We start from the raw sequence: 7,653 nt of genomic DNA, 5'->3' as shown, positions 1-7,653 counted from the left end.
TGGGTGGTCTCTGTTGCATTTCTAATGATGCTGCGCCTTTCCCAGAACAAGTGGAAATACCTCAGTGATGCACCGTGAAAAGAAGAAGAAAAGAGAGACGAAACGCTCCCACTGGCCCTCAGAATTCCCTTCAGAGAAGCATGCAGGCTAATAATGCTGTTTCTGCTGCATTTGATCTTACATGATGCTTGGTAATGTAGAGCTGCACAAGCTTTAGGTGGACTCCAGGAAGAATAGCTGTGCCTATGGCCCCAGCTAATGGAGATCCCAATAAATCAAATCAAATCAAAATCCACTCTCAGCACAAACCAGACTGCTTGATAGATGTTGTTACAGCACATCAATAGCTTCTTTAATTCTTCAAGACATAGGAGCAGAACCAGCCGCCGTCCAAATGGGTCAATACTTTAAAGGCAAATTTAAAAAGAGAAATTGGAGAAAGTCAGTTAGTAAAGTATTCAGATGCAGAATACTACAATGTAATAGCAAAGTGACAAGTGAAAAGTCCAGCATTAAAATGTCCTCTAAGTAACCATACAGAAGTATCAACAAAATGCACTTTTAGTATCAAAATGTAAAAGTGCTCATTGTGTACACATGTTATTACAGTAGCCTATGTATTGTTGTTGGGTTATTGTTGTTGGTGCAATAACATTTAAGCAGCAACTTAATTTTGTTGCTGTTAGAGTTATTATTTTAACTGCTTCATACATTGTTGGGTAGTTTAATCGATGAAAATCATCAACTACATCATCAAATATTTACAGATACTATAATATAGTGCAGTAGAAAGTACAGTATTTACTCCTGAAATGTCTTGGAGTAGAAGTATAATTCAAGATAAAAATGTAAATAATAAAGTTAAAGGACCACAACACTATACTTAAGTACATTATTTGATTACATTTACATATTCCACCACTGATGGGCTGCATACTGCAAAAGACTAAAATGTAGAGAACGTAAGAAAAAGATAGCACAGGAATGTGTTACTTTTTCTTAAATAAATACTGGTATCATATTGTCCACCTTGTTTTTTACTTTGCAAAAAATGTAAATGTACAGTATATATGCTGTCATTGTATTTTCAGGAGGAGTAGAATGTGTATTTAGAGGTTTCATTTTTTTAAATGTTATTTTATTTTGAAGGCTGTAGCTGGGCGGGGAAAGCCGGAAGTAGTCACATGATACAGGAAACGGTCCTCGCATCCAACCGCTGGACATTGTAAGTTACCATTTCTTTAACCTATTTTTCTCTTAAATGCTCCAGGTAGAGTCAAAGTCATGTGGTATAAAATGTGAAAATATAAAGGGTTTTTAAGATTACGACAAACAAAAATGACAGCTACTCCAAACTCTTCCGGACAGCATAACGAGTAGCTTGCTAGCGAACACAGGTTAGCCTAAGCTAACGTTAACATTAGATGTCAAATATGTCAACAAAGCTGATTTCCCCTTTTCTATAAAGCCGATGGGTTGTTTAGGTGTTGCACTGTACGTCTATGATAGCGGATACAGCGAACATATGCGGGTGCTTTTCCACTTTTGAACAACCTTAAAGGCATTATGATTAGCGGAACCAAGCCCCATTGACATATCCGTCTATTTAAAGCTGATGTGTTGTGTGTTGGGCGAACGTGTCTCAGATGTCTTCATAGCCGGGCTTCTAGTAGATTCGGCGGTGTTGTGCCATATAATGCTGTAGGCTACTTATTTTCTTATTTAGCTGTTAACACGTTACCGTTAACGGCTTTATTTTGGAAACATACCATTAATAGATCCAGCTTTCTTTTTTTCCTGTTTTTTTCTCCATCATTCGCTTGTATCAAAGTACGTTAATACAGTCAATGTAGCCAATATAAATGTTTTTATTTGTAATGTGAAGGAAGGAATTCCCAGAAAATATACCAAATTAAAACAAATAGATTCTCTTTGCTCCTCTTCACTAACCTTCCTCTTTTACCCCTCCATCCAAACCATATGCTGTATATTAAAGGGGAACTATGCTGTTTTTTTAGCTTAATGTATCTTAACTGAACAGCTTGGGAGTCATTGAAATGGTTAAATGGCGTTTTTGAGTTGAATGGTGGTCGTCTCGCTCCCCCCTAGAGCCTGTGAGTGGAAAAACCTCAGTCAAAGAAATGGACCAACAAATCCCGTTGTTGTGGACGGAGATCAGTGGAGGAAAATAGAAGCACCTACCTAGGCGTTACTGCGCAGCGTCCAACTGAGTTTGGTGACGCAGTTGGACGGTTGGGACGTGGGCAACGTGTCCCAAAGTTGTAAGTCTTCTGGTAGCTGTGCCAAGAGAAATCTCAATCATTCCCAACCAGCAGAGACGGAGAGCGTAGGTACACAGTATGTTAGGAGATATCATAAACACAGGCTTATTACAGCTAACTTACATGCTAGTTAACGTTAGTAATTAAACCTGAATAGCTGATGTTAGTCAAAACTGTGTGCGAGCTTCTCCTGGCAAAACGGTGATCTGTCGACTATGCAACAGCAAGTCGCTTGGTTATGACACAATCATTAGCCTACTTTTACAAAAACGTCTTCTACGGAGCCATAACCTAAGATACAAGTTAAAGAAGCCTTTTTATACATTGTCGTGTTTCTTTAGAAATAAACAATGGACAAATAGAGTCTTGAAACGCTTCAGATGTAAAGTTATTCCACATAGTGGAGATCTGCTATGAGTCGTTAAGTTTGCCGTTACGGGCGCAGCAATCCTGGTTGTGGATGTGAGGGTTTAAGGTGAGGGAGGAATGAGGGAAGAGCTGCTCGCGCTCTACGTTATGTTACACACTTTCACTGTCAGTCCATCATAGCCACGCACTTTATTGCAGATTTTAAAATCAACAAAACCATAAATAAAAAAATTAACATAATTTAGTGATGCAGAAGACTTAAAACTAGTGAAATCGAACATAAACTCTTCATGAAAATGTTCACTGAGGTAATTAATCAAACGAGAAGTGACTTCTGACCTCCTTTTGCAACCACACGAGTCGCCCCCCCCCTGTTGGATTTCAGATAGATTGCAGGTTTAAGGCACTTCCGCATTTGCAGCACTTCGCTGAACCGGATGCTCTGTCCATTAATATTTACAGTCTATGATCAAAACCCTAAACAGCACTTGATTCATCTTTCACATCAAGTGAAGCAATTACATCACATTGTTGTGATTGCAATAACCTGCCGTGTATACTCATTGCCAGATGGCATTATTTTTCTCCCAACTTCTATAAACACTGTGCAGTCCTTTCCAATGTAAATAGATTAAGTATTTGCCTAACACAGAAATAATGGTTGCCTATGAAGGGCTCTATAAAAACAAAGAAATTGTATTGGACCTATTAGCACCTTGCTTATACTTGGAAAGATGTTTCATGTGTACAGATGGGAATGAGCAAAAAGAAAGAAATAATTCAACCATATGACCTCATGTGACTCAGAAAGGCCACCTTTCATTGATTGGAATACACTTTGAAGAGAATAAACATTACAATTCTGTAAATCAGGTTTTCACTACTTCATTGATTGTAGATGACAAATTGTTGGTTTTAATCTTCAATCACCTTAACGTCGTGTTAAGCAACTTGATTGCACATAAAGCTGTTTTCAGCCTTGTCTCGCTCCTTTTCGACGCTGTAATATCTCGATAGTTCTTGTGGTTTGAGCTACCATGAATCTGATTTGGGTTAATTGCCTCATCTGTAAGACTTACAGAAGAGTCGGAGTTGCTACTTCTCTATTTTGAAATATGTAATACGGTTGCAACTAATAATTCTTTTCATTGTCAGTTTGTTTTCTCATATAAGACAAAAAAGAAACCTTCACATTTGAGAAGGTAGGACCAATGAATGTTTCGCATTTTTGCCTGAAATAAGATTTTTTTTAACTTTTTACTACCACTGTAGTAACTTTCAAACATGCTTAAAGTGCTCATATTATGCTTTTTGGCACCCCAAAGGAATTTACCATCTCCAACAGAAAGCATACTGCTCCAAACTGCTCTATTGTAGTCCAGCCTTTACTTCTGTGATGAACGTGCACGTCACTTTGTAACACACATGATAATGCTCGCCTAGCAGCTTGCGTGGCACTCCCTCACACTCTGCAACTGACTAGCTAGCAGCGCTGTGCAATATATCAATATTATATCAATATATCAGGCAATATTTCGTCCTAAATTTGGGAAATTGTAATATCCTGATATTACACAAGTGTTGTCTTTTCCTTGTTTTAAAGGCGGCATTACAGTAAAGTAACGTAATTTTCTGAAGACACCAGACTGTTTTACCTGTTCCATTATTTGCCTTTACCCACATAGTTATTATATCAACATGACTGATGACTATGAAATGAAAAATCTTATTGTGCCCATATTATGTGAAAGCACCAACTGTCAACCCTGCAATATCCCTACAGTATCGATAGAGTAGCCTAAGTAGTAGCATAAGTAACCTACTTGTATAGAAATCCAATTTAGTTAGTTAGGAGTGATAACGTGAGCTACTTTAGTTTTAGAAATGTTAGAGCAAGCTTACGTTACACAAATATCAGGAAAGCACCATTTCAGCAGTGGTTTTGCAGTGTTGCGTGTCAGCTGTGTGAATTTTTCTGTGCCCTACACACCAGAGACGTGTCTGACGCGGCGCTGCTGCTGCTGGGTGGCGTACAGGGACGGCTATCTCGGGACATAGTGCCGACAGATTCAGACTGAAAAATGGGTACCATAAATATATAGGCTACTGGTTTGATTAAAGCGAGACAATGTCGGCACTATTTACTGCAAAATAGGTTACAGAATATTTTGTTCTGTATGACAGGGGCAATATTTCAGAAGAAATCTTTCAAATCTGCATTGATGTCAAAACCAAGAGACGTTCAAACATCAACATGTTATTTATTAATATGTAACAGAACCGAGTCTAAGCATCTATAATCCCCACCCTTGTGTACTTATGCCAGATATTGTTATAACTATAATACCTTCTTTAAATAAGCTTGTTCAGGGGAAAAGGCACCCTACCATGTGTGCTTGTTGAGCATACTGAGAGAGTGAATGAGCGTAATTAATTGACAGATATGTTGCCGGCGTGCGCCTCATAGCGGAGGAAGTTGTCATTGAGCTCCGCCATCCTTTGTGTCGACGTCCATGCTAACAAGCCGATAGCCTCCCAGGGAGAGCCTACACAGCACTGTGTATCTCCTCTTCTCCTAAGTAAGCACAGCTCAGTTGGGGAATGACGGGGGCAACGCTACACTGGTCCATTTCCTGCCTCCCCTCCCCCCCTCTCCTGGGGCTCTAATTGAAAAATTTGGGTGGCCCTGCTTGTTTGCTTTGGTGGAATGCGGTGGGTTGTGTTTTTTTTTTTTGGAGGGGAGGCCTTTCCTCAGTGCCGCTGCTGCGTAGACCTCTGGGTTAATCGAGCAACGGGGGTCAGGCCGAGCCTTGTTTGGGAAGCGGCACTTCTCTCTCACCCCTGTCTGCTCTCGGCAGTCGGACCCACCTGGTAGCCTCCTCCCTGCCGACAGGCTTGCTGGGCCACTGGCTCTCACAGCAGGGTTCCTGTGACCCAGTCAGACCTGGACCGACCGACAGAGGAGCTTTGGCCTGGGAAAACGTGTCACATCATAGCTCGAGAGGCTTAGTGTAGATCCAAGGAAGATTCAGACCGATTGAAGCAAGTAGTTGATGAGTGACACAATTTGACAAAAAATAAAGAACTAAAATTTGATCGTTTTTTCCCTCTTAGGTTTTTTGGTTTTAGCTTCTTATTTGCAAGGACTGGCAGATTGTTTGCTGTAATGGTAGAATGAATATTTATGGTTTAGACTGTTAGTCTAAACACAACTATTTGAAGACCAAAGGATCATTTTATAAGTAAAATTAGAATAGAATTAATTTGCTAATTAGTCATTTTCCAGATTTGTAATCAACACCATTTGTGATAATTTATTAAGGCTTTTAGTTATCAATTATGAACTGATATGTATCAACTTTTACTGGTTCCAGCTTCTAATGTGAGATATTGCTGCTTTTATTTGTTTTATATTGGAGGTTTTGGACTGAACTGACTTTTGAGACATCACCTTTCCACTATGATTATCTTTTCCTGTTTTGTGACCTCCGATTGGGCTGCACAATTAATCGCAATTGTGTCAACATTGCAATGTGAACTAGTGCAATATCCAAATAGCAGGGGGGGGCGCAGTAGTTGCTAATGGCAAAATATTGTATATAATATTGTGTATATAAGTATTGTGGGGCTGCAGTGAAGTCCTGGCCTACAAATTGTATCCTACATAGACTAAAAAAAAATAATCTTTATATGGTACAGATCCTCGCAAAAATCACACTTCAATCATTTTAATTTCTTTCCGTGTTAATTTTCACTGAAAATAAGAATAATAAAAAAAAAAACGATAATTACCAACCACATTGTGAATCATATTGCAATCGAAATATCAGTTGAAATAATCACAACTAGATATTTTCGTCATATTGTCCATATAAGCCCTAGCCAATTTTCAGAAAATTATTCTACGACAACTGTGATATTTAGTTTACAAATGATTAACGATTAAGCAACAATGTAATTGGCAGAATATTTGCAGCCCTATAAACAATGAAGTAATAGAAAAGTAATAGAAATGTTAATAATTTGTTTCAAGACTATATGAAAAGGTTAATTTGTATTGTGTAATTCATGATAGTATGTGACTGAAGATGGTTCTCACGCTGGTGATTGGGGGGGGGGGGGGGGGGGGGGGGGGGGGGGGGGGGGGGGGGGGGGGGGGGGGGGGGGGGGGGGGGGGTCATGTAAAGCAGCATATTATAGCCTGGCTCATGAAGGTTCAAATCTCTCCATTTCGCCATGTCATTGGGCAGAGCCGCCTGTCTCCAGTCTGTTAATCCTCCGAAAACATCTTCCTGCATCAGGCCTATACTTCATATTTCTGTTTATTGTTCCAGGATTTTTAGATGGGAAATTGGGGACTTTGCTTTGTTAGGGCTAGCTCTGAAATGCACTTGAGACTGACAAACAAACAAACAGACAGCCCTAAAGATAACAAAGCTTGCGGGCAGACCTCATGATGGTCGGATAGTGAGCCAGAGGCACTCATCTGATCACCCTGTCCTCTTTCTCTGTCACGAAAGACTCTTGCATGAACGCTGGGACCGTGTGCATGTGCAGGAGATGCTGACTCATCGTGGAGGAGTGGTGACTGGACAGTGGTCGCAGCATTTCTTTTCTTTTTTTTTCTTCTTTTTTTTTTTATAAACAGAACCTTCACAGTTCATGTTGATGTCTTTCATATATTTGAAATGTGATACAGTTGACACACATTATGGTTCATTTGGCTACATTACCCTCTCCACATCTCAGAGGCATGTGGCGGCCTGGGTGTGAGCGAACACTGTGGAGGATTGTTGAAAGCGTCGTCCAGCCTCTGTGATCGGACCAGTCATCTCAGGCTGGGTGATGTTTGGCCCGCTCTGTCCATTCAGAGGAGTCGGGAGGGGGATCTTTAAAGGAATCTGGTGTTTGTGTAATGTTAGGGAGCACGGAGGGAAATTGTGTGTGTGTGTGCGTGTGTGAGAGAGAGGGGAGTGAAATGGTGTGTGTGTGGGGGGGGGGG

General features: G+C 40.2%; 1 protein-coding gene across 1 annotated transcript in view; it reads left to right on the top strand.

The window, feature by feature from the left end:
• The first annotated feature begins 1,150 nt into the window (after window positions 1-1,150).
• The window catches only part of exoc2 (exocyst complex component 2), a 51,260-nt gene continuing 44,757 nt past the window's right edge, over window positions 1,151-7,653 (top strand). Inside the window, exon 1 of the mRNA XM_034881576.1 lies at window positions 1,151-1,225. The gene's annotated coding sequence lies outside the window, so the exon portion shown is untranslated. The remainder of the gene's footprint in view (window positions 1,226-7,653) is intronic.

This window comes from Etheostoma cragini, chromosome 9 (genome assembly GCF_013103735.1).
Source record: "Etheostoma cragini isolate CJK2018 chromosome 9, CSU_Ecrag_1.0, whole genome shotgun sequence".
Taxonomy (NCBI): domain Eukaryota; kingdom Metazoa; phylum Chordata; class Actinopteri; order Perciformes; family Percidae; genus Etheostoma; species Etheostoma cragini.
The sequence above is the reverse complement of the archived record's forward strand: the minus strand, read 5'-3'. Positions and strand labels throughout refer to the sequence as shown.